Source organism: Ostrea edulis, chromosome 7, assembly GCF_947568905.1.
Source record: "Ostrea edulis chromosome 7, xbOstEdul1.1, whole genome shotgun sequence".
NCBI lineage: Eukaryota > Metazoa > Mollusca > Bivalvia > Ostreida > Ostreidae > Ostrea > Ostrea edulis.
In genome coordinates, this window is record NC_079170.1 from 40,494,739 (window position 1) to 40,514,106 (window position 19,368).

Below are 19,368 nucleotides of genomic sequence, written 5' to 3' on the forward strand. Positions count from 1 at the left end.
CCTTGCTCATCATTACCATGCTATTAGTTTGTCTACTTAATACCCAGAGACAGAGAAGATTTTCAAAGAATTTCTACATTTTCACTATATGACCAACAGAGCCCCACCCTAACACAAGAACCCCTGCCCCAGGGGCCATGAATTTCACAATTTTGGTAGAGGGCTCAACGCTCATTATAATTATGCCCACAGTTTGGCTTCTTGATGTCCAGGAGTAAAGAAGAAGATTTTTTTAAAATTACACTCATTTTGATGGTTTTTGCCCCACCCCTCAGGCCCCAGGGGGGCAGGGACCACGAATTTCACAATTTTTGTTTCCCTCCACCCACAGATGCTATATGCCAAAATTGGTTGAAATTGGTTCAGGGGTTTCAGAGAAGAAGCTGAAAATGTTCAAATGTTAACGCACGACGACGGACAAAAACAGATAGCAATAGGTCACCTGAATGAATTCAGGTGACCTAAAAATTACAACAAAATTCATTGCAATCGAATGAGTACTTTTTGTTATATGTCATTAGTTCGTGAACTTGATAACCACTCGTACATTCAGCGAACCGAGATCAATTCTATATGTACATACAGCGAACCGAGATCAATTCTATATGTACATACAGCGAACCGAGATCAATTCTATATGTACATTTACCGAGAATTTTCTCCCCTCATTTTTTAAAGAAATCCGATTGTGTTCATACAGCTACTGATAAAAGCGAGTCAAGATTTAACTAGTTTAAACCTATTTGTCCGCGTATAGATATATACGCATTCCTTAAACTTTTTTAAAAATTGTCCTCAAACGCATTATTTTGTTCATTTAGTGAGAATGTTATTTTTTTTCAAATAATTATAATAAATATGGTTTATATTGTTAAATGGTTCGTATTTTATACCTTTGAGGTTGACTTTGCGTGGATTACTTTGTGATCGATCGAAACTTTACCTACATTGAGAGCGTGGACTGAACGGACATGTACATGTACATAGACTGAAGTCATACTTTCAAATGTAGTTGTAGTAACCTTTCATATATGGAAGAATTGGCTGCCTTCTATATGATGTACTATTTTCTTGAAACGCCCGCTACCTTCATATCCGCATGAACCACCAAAAAAAGCATTTTTTGTTTAAATATACACCGTCAAGTGAAGGCTTTGATACATTTGTACACAAAGTTTACTGAGGTCAAACTGATCCTAACCTGCGCAATGGAATAAGCTCCGAAGATATTTCTACCAATATTTCCTTTGATTTTTTTAAAAGAAATTTTACAATCATCCCAAGGCAGATTTGATAGGGGTTTAAATCAAAGATCATAAACTAATATGGTACATCGTTCAAGTTATCATGACATTTATTATTTAGGAATCATATACAATAGCTTTTAAATTGCAGTTTACCGATTTTGTGAAGTACTAATTATTTGTAAACGTATTTGATACTCTTGTCACTGTCTCGATCATCAGGCATGCTAGAGTTAAGATGTGTTTTAAGACGAACTTACGACATATCTTAGTCATAAGTGCGGCTAACAACGCTATCCTAACTTTGGAGACTTCATAATCTTCGTCATGATTTTAAAACAACAATGGGGTACATAGGGTACACCTGTTAAAGTATCGATACTTGTAAATATATATGACTTACGTCCAATAGCAAGATAATCAAATTGCCAACCATGATTTTTCATGAACTGGGGCTCATAACATAAAGGGTACTTAAGTCTAAGACCGTGCTTACGTAGGACTGAAGTACATTCTTAGACTAGATGCATGCTAAGCTAGGACAATTCGAGCAAAAATTAAGTTTGTCTTCCATACTTTTTACACATGTTTAAAGATATAAATTAATGATTCAGGGATTAGCATTTTCAAGGGTACAAAAGTAACAAGAGGTACTGTGAGCAATGCTCACTAAGAATACCCCCCGCTTACCCTAATCTCCGAAAGGGTGTTGTTAATAGGTATAAATTACCACTTTCCTGAGTGTAAAAATATGGTATGCCTTTGTAGAAGAAAATGGAAGGTATAGTCCGAACACAAATACATGGTATAAACCTATAATTTTGAGCTTGAGATCAAAGGTCAAGGTCAAAAAGAGGTCATGAATGTACATGACACATCGTCTCATGGTGATACACCCATATCTTATGGTATGACTATGTCAAAACCCTATAATCAATTTTGACCTCGAGGTCAAAGTTCAAGGTCATATAGAGGTCATGAAGATACCCGACACATGTCTCATGGTGATACACTCATGTGTCAAATATGGTATGCCTATGTCAAAGAACAAAGAAGTTATGGCCCGGACACAAATCTGCACAGACAGACAGATGGACGGACGGACAGATAGTGATTTCTATATACCCCCCTGAACTTCGTTTGGGGGATATAAATATCAGTTTGTAATGTATAAGATAAATAGATTTAATATTTATTACTTCAAATAATGAATATAAGGATTATTTTTTAATGTTAACATTTAATCGAAAAATTTATTATGAAAGCAACTTTAAAAACTTTAATCGACAAGATAAGGTCTTTGTATAAACTGTGCATTTACGAAGATAAATTAACCTTTCTATGATAATTTATTATCATTACATGTTAGATATGTATTAAAATACAAAGGAGATAGCAAGAACTTTTTTAAACAATTTGATGTAGTTTTTTTGAAATTCAGAGTCACAGGGTAACAGCACACGTCCTTCACATACAGGATATTTTAAATTTTGTTGAGATTTGTTTGCTGGACATGACTTTTGGTGCTTCCATAAGTCTGTAGCTACAACAACAGCCAAACAGTGTGCACATGGCAGGTACTTTTTTCTTCATTTTTTCTCGGTCTGTATTTTGGTACGATAGTCCGTGTTCCCTTTTCAATGAATGCTGCTGTCATAGGCGAGAAACGACTCCGCGACCTGGACTGGTAAATGTCCTAGTAAAAATAAACAAGTGAAATCAAGAGAACAATGATGTATATTTTTGTTATTATAAAAACCTGTGGCTTGAAATTTGGTATGTAAGTAGTTAAACATTAATCTATGCAAGTAAAACGACAAATTACGCATAGTGTACCTAGTTTAAGATTTTTTTGGCATTTGGACCGAGTGGTTAGTTTTTTTTTATCTGGGTCAGAGTTAGACCCCTCTCTATATGTATCATGGTATCACAGAGTTTGGTCCCAAAACGGGCTTAGCCCCTGTGTTTGAATCTGACAAAGCTCAGACAATCAAAATTGAACATAGTAACAAGACCTAATGATAACAAGATGTGTTTGTGAAACACAAATGTCCCCGATAATGGCCAATTCTGAAGATGGCCAAGGTCACAAGGGAAAATATCTTAGTACCAGTAGAAAGATCTTGTCAAAAGAAATGCTCATGTACAATATGAAAGCTCTAATATTTACCATTTAGAAGTTATGACCAATGGAAAAAAAAAATTAAAGTAGGTCAAATGTCAAGGTCAAAAGGTTCAATACCAACGGAAAGATCTTGTAACAAGGAATACTCATGTGAAATATCAAAGCTCTATCTCTTACTGTTCAAAAGTTATTAGCAAGGTTAAAGCTTTCAAAAAGTAGGTCAAACTCCAAGGTCAAGGTCACAGGGTCAGAAATGTTGGTACCCACGGAAAGGTCTTGTCACAAGGAATACTCATGTGAAATACCAAAGCTCTATCACTTACTGTTTAAAAGTTATTAGCAAGGTTAAAGCTTTCAAAAAGTAGGTCAAACTCCAAGGTCAAGGTCACAGGGTCAGAAATGTTGGTACCCACGGAAAGGTCTTGTCACAAGGAATACTCATGTGAAATACCAAAGCTCTATCACTTACTGTTAAAAAGGTATTAGCAAGGTTAAAGTTTTCAAAAAGTAGATCAAACTCCAAGGTCAAGGTCACGGGGTCAAAAATGTTGGTACCCACGGAAAGGTCTTGTCACAAGGAATACTCATGTGAAATATCAAAGCTCTATCGCTTACTGTTCAAATGTTATTAGCAAGGTTAAAGTTTCAGACAGAATGACAGAATTACAGATTTACAGAATGACAGACAGGACAAAAACAATATGCCCCCTGATCTTCGATCTCGGGGGCATAAAAATATGACATAATTTGCATATATCTATGATTTAAAACTTACTCAGTTTTTGGACTTGCAAGAGACATGCCTTAACTTCCGCATTTGTTCCATCTGGAATGATGATGATGGACTCACTGCTAATTGGCATCTCCTGGGACTGAATAGTAATCAAATCCTTAACCTCTGATGAAGAAATAATATGAAACAAATTTTAGCAATATTTGTTAAACGAAATGCTATAAAACATGATTTATTTTCAAACAATTGGAAATGGTACCCATAGCCATTCAAATGGAAAAAATAATGTAAAAACAGAAAGATATTGGGGATTTTATATCATATGAACAAATAGCATTTATTCTAATATTAACAACTATAGCCTATAGACTCACAGTCTTATGTGACCATTCAAGAAGCTAAGAAGAAAAAAGTCACACAAGACAGGGAGTCCCTTTTAAACAGTCCAAGACTAGTCTCCAGGGCGTCCTCATTCCTGAAACTATACTAACTCCAGAAATGTTATCTTTATCTAAAAACTAGTTTTTAATTAATGCACATGTGACTGATTTTTTAAATTTTAGATGCTTTTATGCTGTAAAAAATTACTTACAAAATGGTATAAGGGGAGTTGATTCATCAACTATATTAATAAAATTCTTGAAACAAATGGGATATAAAAGTATTGTAATGTATTTTTGGCTGGCAGGTAATGCACACCTAAGACCTTGGTTATGTTATCTGTAACCATGCAAATTTTTGTACACTTTTACAAAGTGTTTCATAGGAATTTCATCACTAATAAATCAAGATAATTCTGAACATTAACTGCATACAAAAAATATCTCAAACAATGTTCCAGGTGTCCGACTTGCAATTTGCCATTTATATTTATTGACTAAGATACCTGGCTATCCCCCAATATATCCTTCAAACACAGATTGATTACATGATTTCTTTAGATAAATACATAAATTGAAAAGTGCTTTTTCAAATGTCCAGATATTTATGCAAAAAAAAAATTGCTGTTTAGAGGTCAAATTAATTGCTGTATGTACAGGGTTTAACAAAAGTCATTGTAAGGACATGGTACGAGTACTTGGATTGCCGAGTCATCAAACGCCTAGTTAAGGGATAAGTGATAATGACCTTTATGAGAAAAAGAGTAAAGACTTTATATACATGTAATTAACAAAACAAAACAATATAATGTTTTAGTCAACTTGGGACACCATTTTTCAATTACGAACAATGGAGTAAACAAATAGGTTTGTCTCAAAGTCACTTAAAACAGTTTAGATGTCGTTTTGGTACTAAAAATCACAGTTGCTCATATCCTAAGGCAGAAGGTCACTTAATAGTGTTTTTATGTAGAATATTACATTGGATGGGACTAAATATGATCACATAAGACAGAGTCATGTAATACAGAGAGCTATGGCAGTCTAGATTGTATTATTCCAGTTTATCCCTTAAATAAGTAACTATAGTTATTAAGTCAATTCATACAATGTTTCATAGTTACAAACTTCTGGTGAATCTATGCTTACAGCTCAGTAAGTTTCATTCTGCCTAGTCTTGAAAAGCATTATAAACTCATCAGATATATAATAAATTCTGTTTATAACGAATTAAAATAAATTGTTTGTCCCTGACACTTCACTATTACTGTAGTCTGCTTATGGCGATTAAATTGGTTATTTTCAGTCTCAAAATTGGGGGGAAGGGGGGGAAATCAATATTTTTGGTGTTGGGTATGGTACTAATTATGGGACCAGTTGCACAATGAGAAAAAAAATCCTGTAAATTTTTTTCTTCTTGTTATTGTAGTATCACTAGCTCATTAGTTATGGATGAATTACATCTGTTTTAAAATATGTCACCAATTGCAAAATAAATGATATTTTAGTTTATATGTATATTTTTTATTTTAAGAATTACTGTCAATCAAATATACCTGGAAGAACTGCAAGAATTAAAGGAAAAATTGGGAGAAACATATACAAATCTTGACTGAAATTGAGGGCAACACTGATTAGGGGGCTCAGTACATTATCAATGTCATCCACATTCTAAAATTATCCTTGTCACCCAAACAGACTCTGATAATACTCCTTCACTCACAGGAATTATATTACAGACATACTAGTTGGGTTTTTTACTCATCAATCATTTACAAATCCTTGTATCTGTTAATTCTGCGAGCAAATCGTTGCACTGTGCATCCATTGTTTATGTGTCTTGACTATAATTACCTATTATGATGTCACATTGTTTTTGATTCGAGAAGGTTTATTTACGTCAGTCAACGAATCTATAAATTGGATGCAATACATTGAAATTATCAGAATATTTTCTCCACATTATTCCTATCCGGTCAGTATTAAAAAAATATTGATTGGTCAATATCTTTTGGATGGGCTACCATTTCAATTGTTGACTATTCGTCAATACAGTGAGAATATATTACTGAATATAACAATATAAATTAACAACCGACCTAAGTTGAAGTAAATCCAACTAGTAGGAAGTTCATTCCTTCTAATAAACTGCCATTTCTTGCTAAACTGGATAATTTTGGCTCATTGTGCTTAACTCCAGATAAATAGTCACTATTTATCTCATATTGGTCCTGAAAAATACAGCCTAAATTGCTTTTATTCAAATAAATACTGTGGAAACATTAGAATTTGTTGTACCTCAATTTTTGTGGAATTCATGGGTACCCCCCACCAATGATTTTACATCCTAATCAAATCATATTTACATCCACTAGTGTTTTTTCCTTCATTTCTTATGAAAATTGATAGGCTAATACAACAGTCTATGAACAAAATATCAAATCTAACCAGTTTGAATGACAAAGATTGGTCAGGTAGTTTCAGAAAAGTTAAAAAAGAGCCTATGGGCCACATTGCTCACCTGAGTCACCTTAATTGGCTCATATTTAAAGATTTTTCCTATATATTCGCATGTAAAACTTTGATCCCTATTGTGGCCCGAACCTACTCCCAGGGGCCATGATTTTTACAAACTTGAATCTGCACTATGTCAGGAAGCTTTCATGTAATTGTAATTTTTTCTGGCTGAGTGATTTTTCAGAAGAAGATTTTTAATGATTTTCCCTATACAATGTACATTTGTATGTAAAACTTTGATCCCCTACTGTGCTTACCCCTGGGGACCATGATTTTTACAAACTTGAATCTGCACTATGTCAGGAAGCTTTCGTGCAAATGTAAACTTCTTTCATCTAATGGTTCTTAAGGAAATTTTTTAAAAAGATTTTTATCTATATATTAGTTATGTAAAACTTTAATCCCCTATTGTGGCCCCATCCTAGCCGCAGGGGGTCATGAGTTTAACAAACCTGAATCTGCACTATGTCAGGAAGGTTTCATGTAAATCGTCGCTTTTCTGGCTCAGTGGTTCTTGAGAAGAAGATTTTTTAAAGATTTTCCCTATATATTTGTATGTAAAACTTTGATCCCTTATCAAGGATGAGCGGACCCCCTCCCTCCAATTTAGGAGTACGAAGTTTGGACAAAAGAGACAATTTAGGTTCCTTTTCTGCTTGTCAACAATTGTAGAAGACAATTCTCCTCCGACTGTCCCTATACACTTTGAAAAACGATTCTGTGTGTTTGCTTACTATATTCTAAATCTTTCCAAAATAATCACTCAGTGATACAAATTACATTGGTTTTGCAATTGGCAGCCGCCATATATAAATTAAATCAATATCTCAAATACCATAATGTATGCATATATGGAAGTGAGTTGGAATATCAATCACTGTCTCTTTATCTATTTAACCTCAATATCAATGTCTCGAATCCTCGCATTACCTTTGTATTTCCTCAGCCCCAATGAGTTTGAGATACCTAGGTTCGACTGTACTTAATGACATCTTTACATCACAATGAAGATTATAATTAATAATAATATATGTATATTAGCAAAACAAAAATTTCACAAGGCCATCCTTGAAAATATTGCCTTGCTGCAGTAACTGAACTCATCACTATTTTTCTTCAACAGGTACTTAATATAGGTATAGTTTTTACTCTACCATAGATCTGGGCTATATTGGTTGAGAATTTTAACAACATAATTGAACTACCTGAAATTAATGAAATAAATTATTTTAAAAATTAAGAACTTCAAATTTTTGTTAAATATAGATTGAGACAAGTCTGAGTAACCAATAACCACATACAGTGGAGCCTTGGTAATCCGGACGCTTCACCTTCCGGACGATTTTTCTAGGGAACGGAATTTTTATCCATTATTTTGTATCATTAATCCGGAAATTCGCGTTCTGGATCCGGACGGTCACTTTTTACTACAAAACGTTATAATGCATTGAAAATTGTACCGTTAATCCGGACAGTAATTTTGTTTAGGGACGGTCTGTGTTTGACAATTTTATAGCAAGGTGTAAATTATAAAGAAAACAAGCCAAACTGTCTAATTGAATCGATTACATGTACCCTGTCAACACCTCCCTCCAATTAGGTGGTGTGTGATGATAAGTCCGTTATATAGCACGTGCCGATCGAGACATTGTATTGCCAATTTTCGCACATAAGATCTTTATTGCGTGTAGTGTTGAATTTTGTAAATAAATCTGTAGCATATTATTTTATAGTCTTGATCAATACCCTAATAGTATTAATAAATCAAACATCATGCCGTAATGATAATTTTTTTTCAACTGCTACACGTATCAGTTGTACTGATTCGTAAATTGATATCGGCTTATTCAAATCTAAAGAGTGTAGATTATACTTCTAGATTCTGGATTTTATTCTGTTAATTGGCGTGAAATATACATGTATTTTCATGCACATGTATATATAGTATAAGTTTTTAACGTTCAGAATGTCGCGCATGTAGAATGTACCTGTGTACGATTGATTCTTGTTACGATGTTGTAGAGCTTTATTGCTTTCAAATTTTTAAACTCTGCGTAGAAGTGAGAAAATTACCATTTTAAGGAAAATGACAATCAAATTCTGTATGTACCTGTAGTGTTAATTTCACCCGAGTTTTGTTCCGTTATTATCGCATCATGAAAATAATAGGTGCACGTGACTAGATCAAAGCAGTAGTGGTCTTGATATTATGAACTTAAATGATTTTGTTCTCCTGATATTGTTTTGGATAATTATAGAATAAAAACAAGAGGCCCATGGGCCACATTGCTCACCTGAGTCACCTTGGTCCATATCAGAAGCTTTTCCATATCTATTTGCATGTAAAACCGTAGTCCCTATTATGGCCCAAACCTTCCCCTGGAGGCCATGGTTTTTGCAAACTTGAATCTACACTATGTCAGAAAGCTTTCATGTAAATGTGAACTTCTTTGGCCCAATGGTTCTTGAGAAGAAGATTTTTAAAGATTTTCCCTATATATTTGTATGTAAAACTTTGATCCCCTATTGTGGCCCCATCCTACCCCTGGGGGGCATGATTTTAACAAACCTGAATCTGCACTATATCAGAAAGCTTTCATATAAATCTCAGCTTTTCTGGCTTAGTGGTTCTGGGAAGAAGATTTTTAAAGATTTTTCCTATATATTTGTATGTAAAACTTTGACCCCCCATTGTGGCCCTATCCGACCCCCAGGGGCCATGATCTTAACAATTTATAATCTGCACTATATCAGGAAGCTTTCATATAAACCTCAGCTTTTCTGGCTCAGTGGTTCTTGAGAAGAAGATTTTAAAAGATTTTTCCTATAAATTTGTATGTAAAACTTTGCTGCCCCCCTTGAGGCCCCATCCAATCCCTGGGGTCCATGATTTTAACAAACTTGAATCTGCACTATATCAACAAAAAAAAAAAAAAAAAAAACGAAAAAAAAAAGCGAAAAAAAAACCAAACAAAATAAGAGGCCCATGGGCCACATCGCTCACCTGAGTCACCTTTGTCCATATCAGAAGATTTTCCATATCTATTTGCATGTAAAACCGTAGTCCCAATTATGGCCCCAAACCTTCCCCTGGAGGCCATGGTTTTTGCAAATTTGAATCTACACTATGTCTGAAAGCTTTCATGTAAATGTGAACTTCTTTGGCCCAATGGTTCTTGAGAAGAAGATTTTTAAAGATTTTCCCTATATATTTGTATGTAAAACTTTGATCCCCTATTGCATGTATTGTGGCCCCATCCTACCCCAGGGGGGCATGATTTTAACAAACCTGAATCTGCACTATATCAGAAAGCTTTCATATAAATCTCAGTTTTTCTGGCTTAGTTAGTGGTTCTGGGAAGAATATTTTTAAAGATTTTTCCTATATATTTGTATGTAAAACTTTGACCCCCTATTGTGGCCCCATCCGACCCCCGGGGGCCATGATTTCAACAATTTAGAATCTGCACTATATCAGGAAGCTTTCATATAAACCTCAGCTTTTCTGGCTCAGTGGTTCTTGAGAAGAAGATTTTAAAAGATCTTTCCTATATATTTGTATGTAAAACTTTGATGCCCCCCTTGAGGCCCCATCCAATCCCCAGGGTCCATGATTTTAACAAACTTGAATCTGCACTATATCAATATATCAACAAAAAAAAAGAAAAAAAAAGAAAAAAAAACAAAAACAACAAACAAAAAAACACACACCAAACTTTAACCCCCTATTGTGGCCCCATCCAATACCCGGGGGCCATGATTTTAACAATTTAGAATCTGTACTATATCAGGAAGCTTTCATATAAATCTCAGCTTTTCTGGCTCAGTGGTTCTTGGGAAAAATATTTTTAAAGATTTTTCCTATACATTTGTATGTAAAACTTTGACCCCTTATTGTGGCCCCATCCGACCCCCGGAGGCCATGATCTTAACAATTTATAATCTGCACTATATCAGGAAGCTTTCATATAAACCTCAGCTTTTCTGGCTCAGTGGTTCTTGAGAAGAAGATTTTTCAAGATTTTTCCTATATATTTGTATGTAAAACTTTGATCCCCTATTGTGGCCCCATCCGACCCCCGGGGGCCATGATTTCAACAATTTAGAATCTGCATTATATAAGGAAGCTTTCATATAAATCTCAGCTTTTCTGGCTCAGTGGTTCTTGAGAAGAAGATTTTAAAAGATTTTTCCTATATATTTGTATGTAAAACTTTGCTGCCCCCCTTGAGGCCCCATCCAATCCCCGGGGTCCATGATTTTAACAAACTTGAATCTGCACTATATCAAAAAAAAAAAAAAAAAAAAAAAAAAAAAAAAAAAAAAAACTTTGACCCCCTATTGTGGCCCCATCCGACCCCCGGGGGCCATGATTTTAACAATTTATAATCTGCACTATATCAGGAAGCTTTCATATAAACCTCAGCTTTTCTGGCTCAGTGGTTCTTGAGAAGAAGATTTTTCAAGATTTTTCCTATATATTTGTATGTAAAACTTTGATCCCCTATTGTGGCCCCATCCGACCCCCGGGGGCCATGATTTCAACAATTCATAATCTGCACTATATCAGAAAGCTTTCGTATAAACCTCAGCTTTTCTGGCTCAGTGGTTCTTGAGAAGAAGATTTTAAAAGATCTTTCCTATATATTTGTATGTAAAACTTTGATGCGCCCCTTGAGGCCCCATACAATCCCCGGGGTCCATGATTTTAACAAACTTGAATCTGTACTATATCAAATAAACAACAAAAAAAACCAAAAAAACTTTGACCCTCTATTGTGGCCCCATCCGATCCCCGGGGTCCATGATTTTAACAATTTAGAATCTGTACTATATCAGGAAGCTTTCATATAAATCTCAGCTTTTCTGGCTCAGTGGTTCTTGGGGAAAAGATTTTTAAAGATTTTTCCTATATATCTGTATGTAAAACTTTGACCCCCTATTGTGGCCCCATCCGACCCCCGGGGGCCATGATTTTAACAATTTAGAATCTGTACTATATCAGGAAGCTTTCATATAAACCTCAGCTTTTCTGGCTCAGTGGTTCTTGAGAAGAAGATTTTAAAAGATCTTTCCTATATATTTGTATGTAAAACTTTGATGCCCCCCTTGAGGCCCCATCCAATCCCCAGGGTCCATGATTTTAACAAACTTGAATCTGCACTATATCAATATATCAAAAAAAAAAAAAAGAAAAAAAAAGAAAAAAAAAAAAAACAAACAAAAAAAAACACACCAAACTTTAACCCCCTATTGTGGCCCCATCCAATCCCCGGGGGCCATGATTTTAACAATTTAGAATCTGTACTATATCAGGAAGCTTTCATATAAATCTCAGCTTTTCTGGCTCAGTGGTTCTTGGGAAAAATATTTTTAAAGATTTTTCCTATACATTTGTATGTAAAACTTTGACCCCTTATTGTGGCCCCATCCGACCCCCGGGGGCCATGATTTCAACAATTTAGAATCTGCACTATATCAGGAAGCTTTCATATAAACCTCAGCTTTTCTGGCTCAGTGGTTCTTGAGAAGAAGATTTTAAAAGATCTTTCCTATATATTTGTATGTAAAACTTTGATGCCCCCCTTGAGGCCCCATCCAATCCCCAGGGTCCATGATTTTAACAAACTTGAATCTGCACTATATCAATATATCAACAACAAAAAAGAAAAAAAAAGAAAAAAAAAAGAAAAACAACAAACAAAAAAAAACACACCAAACTTTAACCCCCTATTGTGGCCCCATCCAATACCCGGGGGCCATGATTTTAACAATTTAGAATCTGTACTATATCAGGAAGCTTTCATATAAATCTCAGCTTTTCTGGCTCAGTGGTTCTTGGGAAAAATATTTTTAAAGATTTTTCCTATACATTTGTATGTAAAACTTTGACCCCTTATTGTGGCCCCATCCGACCCCCGGAGGCCATGATCTTAACAATTTATAATCTGCACTATATCAGGAAGCTTTCATATAAACCTCAGCTTTTCTGGCTCAGTGGTTCTTGAGAAGAAGATTTTTCAAGATTTTTCCTATATATTTGTATGTAAAACTTTGATCCCCTATTGTGGCCCCATCCGACCCCCGGGGGCCATGATTTCAACAATTTAGAATCTGCATTATATAAGGAAGCTTTCATATAAATCTCAGCTTTTCTGGCTCAGTGGTTCTTGAGAAGAAGATTTTAAAAGATTTTTCCTATATATTTGTATGTAAAACTTTGCTGCCCCCCTTGAGGCCCCATCCAATCCCCGGGGTCCATGATTTTAACAAACTTGAATCTGCACTATATCAAAAAAAAAAACAAAAAAAAACAAAAAAAAAAAAAAAAAAACTTTGACCCCCTATTGTGGCCCCATCCGACCCCCGGGGGCCATGATTTTAACAATTTATAATCTGCACTATATCAGGAAGCTTTCATATAAACCTCAGCTTTTCTGGCTCAGTGGTTCTTGAGAAGAAGATTTTTCAAGATTTTTCCTATATATTTGTATGTAAAACTTTGATCCCCTATTGTGGCCCCATCCGACCCCCGGGGGCCATGATTTCAACAATTCATAATCTGCACTATATCAGAAAGCTTTCGTATAAACCTCAGCTTTTCTGGCTCAGTGGTTCTTGAGAAGAAGATTTTAAAAGATCTTTCCTATATATTTGTATGTAAAACTTTGATGCGCCCCTTGAGGCCCCATACAATCCCCGGGGTCCATGATTTTAACAAACTTGAATCTGTACTATATCAAATAAACAACAAAAAAAACCAAAAAAACTTTGACCCTCTATTGTGGCCCCATCCGATCCCCGGGGTCCATGATTTTAACAATTTAGAATCTGTACTATATCAGGAAGCTTTCATATAAATCTCAGCTTTTCTGGCTCAGTGGTTCTTGGGGAAAAGATTTTTAAAGATTTTTCCTATATATCTGTATGTAAAACTTTGACCCCCTATTGTGGCCCCATCCGACCCCCGGGGGCCATGATTTTAACAATTTAGAATCTGTACTATATCAGGAAGCTTTCATATAAACCTCAGCTTTTCTGGCTCAGTGGTTCTTGAGAAGAAGATTTTAAAAGATCTTTCCTATATATTTGTATGTAAAACTTTGATGCCCCCCTTGAGGCCCCATCCAATCCCCAGGGTCCATGATTTTAACAAACTTGAATCTGCACTATATCAATATATCAAAAAAAAAAAAAAGAAAAAAAAAGAAAAAAAAAAAAAACAAACAAAAAAAAACACACCAAACTTTAACCCCCTATTGTGGCCCCATCCAATCCCCGGGGGCCATGATTTTAACAATTTAGAATCTGTACTATATCAGGAAGCTTTCATATAAATCTCAGCTTTTCTGGCTCAGTGGTTCTTGGGAAAAATATTTTTAAAGATTTTTCCTATACATTTGTATGTAAAACTTTGACCCCTTATTGTGGCCCCATCCGACCCCCGGGGGCCATGATTTCAACAATTTAGAATCTGCACTATATCAGGAAGCTTTCATATAAACCTCAGCTTTTCTGGCTCAGTGGTTCTTGAGAAGAAGATTTTAAAAGATCTTTCCTATATATTTGTATGTAAAACTTTGATGCCCCCCTTGAGGCCCCATCCAATCCCCAGGGTCCATGATTTTAACAAACTTGAATCTGCACTATATCAATATATCAACAACAAAAAAGAAAAAAAAAGAAAAAAAAAACAAAAACAACAAACAAAAAAAAACACACCAAACTTTAACCCCCTATTGTGGCCCCATCCAATACCCGGGGGCCATGATTTTAACAATTTAGAATCTGTACTATATCAGGAAGCTTTCATATAAATCTCAGCTTTTCTGGCTCAGTGGTTCTTGGGAAAAATATTTTTAAAGATTTTTCCTATACATTTGTATGTAAAACTTTGACCCCTTATTGTGGCCCCATCCGACCCCCGGAGGCCATGATCTTAACAATTTATAATCTGCACTATATCAGGAAGCTTTCATATAAACCTCAGCTTTTCTGGCTCAGTGGTTCTTGAGAAGAAGATTTTTCAAGATTTTTCCTATATATTTGTATGTAAAACTTTGATCCCCTATTGTGGCCCCATCCGACCCCCGGGGGCCATGATTTCAACAATTTAGAATCTGCATTATATAAGGAAGCTTTCATATAAATCTCAGCTTTTCTGGCTCAGTGGTTCTTGAGAAGAAGATTTTAAAAGATTTTTCCTATATATTTGTATGTAAAACTTTGCTGCCCCCCTTGAGGCCCCATCCAATCCCCGGGGTCCATGATTTTAACAAACTTGAATCTGCACTATATCAAAAAAAAAAACAAAAAAAAACAAAAAAAAAAAAAAAAAACTTTGACCCCCTATTGTGGCCCCATCCGACCCCCGGGGGCCATGATTTTAACAATTTATAATCTGCACTATATCAGGAAGCTTTCATATAAACCTCAGCTTTTCTGGCTCAGTGGTTCTTGAGAAGAAGATTTTTCAAGATTTTTCCTATATATTTGTATGTAAAACTTTGATCCCCTATTGTGGCCCCATCCGACCCCCGGGGGCCATGATTTCAACAATTCATAATCTGCACTATATCAGAAAGCTTTCGTATAAACCTCAGCTTTTCTGGCTCAGTGGTTCTTGAGAAGAAGATTTTAAAAGATCTTTCCTATATATTTGTATGTAAAACTTTGATGCGCCCCTTGAGGCCCCATACAATCCCCGGGGTCCATGATTTTAACAAACTTGAATCTGTACTATATCAAATAAACAACAAAAAAAACCAAAAAAACTTTGACCCTCTATTGTGGCCCCATCCGATCCCCGGGGTCCATGATTTTAACAATTTAGAATCTGTACTATATCAGGAAGCTTTCATATAAATCTCAGCTTTTCTGGCTCAGTGGTTCTTGGGGAAAAGATTTTTAAAGATTTTTCCTATATATCTGTATGTAAAACTTTGATCCCCTATTGTGGCCCCATCCGACCCCCGGGGGCCATGATTTTAACAATTTAGAATCTGTACTATATCAGGAAGCTTTCATATAAACCTCAGCTTTTCTGGCTCAGTGGTTCTTGGGAAGAAGATTTTTAAAGATTTTTCCTATATATTTGTATTTAAAACTTTGACCCCCTATTGTGGCCCCATCCGACCCCCGGGGCTATGATTTTAACAATTTAGAATCTGCATTATATAAGGAAGCTTTCATATAAATCTCAGTCAGCTTTTCTGGCTCAGTGGTTCTAGGGGAAAAGATTTTTAAAGATTTTTCCTATATATCTGTATGTAAAACTTTGACCCCCTATTGTGGCCCCATCCGACCCCCGGGGGCCATGATTTTAACAATTTAGAATCTGAATTATATAAAGAAGCTTTCAAATAAATCTCAGCTTTTCTGGCTCAGTGGTTCTTGAGAAGAAGATTTTTAAAGATTTTCCCTATATATTTGTATGTAAAACTTTGATCCCCTATTGTGGCCCCATCCGACCCCCGGGGGCCATGATTTTAACAATTTGGAGTCTGCATGCTATCAGGAAGCTTCCATATAAATCTCAGCTTTTCTGGCTAATTGGTTCTTGAAAAGAAGATTTTTAAAGATTTTTTCTACATATTTGTATGTAAAATTTTGATCCCCTATTGTGGCCCCATCCGACTCCCGGGGGCCATGATTTTAACAATTTAGAATCTGAATTATATAAGGAGGCTTTCATATAAATCTCAGCTTTTCTGGCTCAGTGGTTCTTGAGAAGAAGATTTTAAAAGATTTTTCTTATATATTTGTATGTAAAACTTTGATCCCCTATTGTGGCCCCATCCGACCCCCGGGGGCCATGATTTTAACAATTTAGAATCTGAATTATATCAGGAAGCTTTCATATAAATCTCAGCTTTTCTGGCTCAGTGGTTCTTGAGAAGAAGATTTTTAAAGATTTTCCCTATATATTTGTATGTAAAACTTTGATCCCCTATTGTGGCCCCATCCGACCCCCGGGGGCCGTGATTTTAACAATTTAGAATCTGCATTATATCAGGAAGCTTCCATATAAATCTCAGCTTTTCTGGCTGAGTGGTTCTTGAGAAGAAGATTTTTAAAGATTTTCCTATATATTTGTATGTAAAACTTTGACCCCCTATTGTGGCCCCATCCGACCCCCGGGGGCCATGATTTCAACAATTTAGAATCTGCACTATATCAGGAAGCTTTCATATAAACCTCAGCTTTTCTGGCTCAGTGGTTCTTGAGAAGAAGATTTTAAAAGATCTTTCCTATATATTTGTATGTAAAACTTTGATGCCCCCCTTGAGGCCCCATCCAATCCCCAGGGTCCATGATTTTAACAAACTTGAATCTGCACTATATCAATATATCAACAAAAAAAAAAAGAAAAAAAAAAGAAAAAAAAAAAAAACAAACAAAAAAAACACACCAAACTTTAACCCCCTATTGTGGCCCCATCCAATCCCCGGGGGCCATGATTTTAACAATTTAGAATCTGTACTATATCAGGAAGCTTTCATATAAATCTCAGCTTTTCTGGCTCAGTGGTTCTTGGGAAAAATATTTTTAAAGATTTTTCCTATACATTTGTATGTAAAACTTTGACCCCTTATTGTGGCCCCATCCGACCCCCGGGGGCCATGATTTCAACAATTTAGAATCTGCATTATATAAGGAAGCTTTCATATAAATCTCAGCTTTTCTGGCTCAGTGGTTCTTGAGAAGAAGATTTTAAAAGATTTTTCCTATATATTTGTATGTAAAACTTTGCTGCCCCCCTTGAGGCCCCATCCAATCCCCGGGGTCCATGATTTTAACAAACATGAATCTGCACTATATCAATATATCAAAAAAAAAAAAAAAAAAAAAAAAAAAGAAAAAAAAACAAAAACAAAAAAAACCCAACAAAAACCAAACTTTAACCCCCTATTGTGGCCCCATCCAATCCCCGGGGGCCATGATTTTAACAATTTAGAATCTGTACTATATCAGGAAGCTTTCATATAAATCTCAGCTTTTCTGGCTCAGTGGTTCTTGGGAAAAATATTTTTAAAGATTTTTCCTATACATTTGTATGTAAAACTTTGACCCCTTATTGTGGCCCCATCCGACCCCCGGAGGCCATGATCTTAACAATTTATAATCTGCACTATATCAGGAAGCTTTCATATAAACCTCAGCTTTTCTGGCTCAGTGGTTCTTGGGAAAAATATTTTTAAAGATTTTTCCTATACATTTGTATGTAAAACTTTGACCCCTTATTGTGGCCCCATCCGACCCCCGGAGGCCATGATCTTAACAATTTATAATCTGCACTATATCAGGAAGCTTTCATATAAACCTCAGCTTTTCTGGCTCAGTGGTTCTTGAGAAGAAGATTTTTCAAGATTTTTCCTATATATTTGTATGTAAAACTTTGATCCCCTATTGTGGCCCCATCCGACCCCCGGGGGCCATGATTTCAACAATTTAGAATCTGCATTATATAAGGAAGCTTTCATATAAATCTCAGCTTTTCTGGCTCAGTGGTTCTTGAGAAGAAGATTTAAAAAGATTTTTCCTATATATTTGTATGTAAAACTTTGCTGCCCCCCTTGAGGCCCCATCCAATCCCCGGGGTCCATGATTTTAACAAACTTGAATCTGCACTATATCAAAACAAAAAAAAAAACAAAAAAAAACAAAAAAAAAAAACTTTGACCCCCTATTGTGGCCCCATCCGACCCCCGGGGGCCATGATCTTAACAATTTATAATCTGCACTATATCAGGAAGCTTTCATATAAACCACAGCTTTTCTGGCTCAGTGGTTCTTGAGAAGAAGATTTTAAAAGATCTTTCCTATATATTTGTATGTAAAACTTTGATGCCCCCCTTGAGGCCCCATCCAATCCCCGGGGTCCATGATTTTAACAAACTTGAATCTGCACTATATCAATATATCAACAACAAAAAAAAAAGAAAAAAAAAGAAAAAATAACAAAAACAAAAAAACCCAACAAAAAACCAAACTTTAACCCCCTATTGTGGCCCCATCCAATCCCCGGGGGCCATGATTTTAACAATTTAGAATCTGTACTATATCAGGAAGCTTTCATATAAATCTCAGCTTTTCTGGCTCAGTGGTTCTTGGGAAAAATATTTTTAAAGATTTTTCCTATACATTTGTATGTAAAACTTTGACCCCTTATTGTGGCCCCATCCGACCCCCGGAGGCCATGATCTTAACAATTTATAATCTGCACTATATCAGGAAGCTTTCATATAAACCTCAGCTTTTCTGGCTCAGTGGTTCTTGAGAAGATGATTTTTCAAGATTTTTCCTATATATTTGTATGTAAAACTTTGATCCCCTATTGTGGCCCCATCCGACCCCCGGGGGCCATGA

The 19,368-nt window shown here is 35.6% G+C and overlaps 1 long non-coding RNA gene across 3 annotated transcripts in view; it reads right to left on the minus strand.

Annotated features, from left to right (window-relative positions):
- Positions 1–2,387: 2,387 nt before the first annotated feature.
- Positions 2,388–19,368, minus strand: part of LOC130048136 (uncharacterized) — a 27,346-nt gene continuing 10,365 nt past the window's right edge. The window contains exons 3-5 of one of the 3 annotated variants that reach the window (XR_008796980.1): positions 6,582–6,713; positions 4,145–4,267; positions 2,388–2,940 (exon numbers count right to left, since the gene is read on the minus strand). This is a non-coding gene — a long non-coding RNA (uncharacterized LOC130048136). The remainder of the gene's footprint in view (positions 2,941–4,144; positions 4,268–6,581; positions 6,714–19,368) is intronic. The other 2 variants (XR_008796982.1, XR_008796981.1) reach the window with 2 other exon arrangements.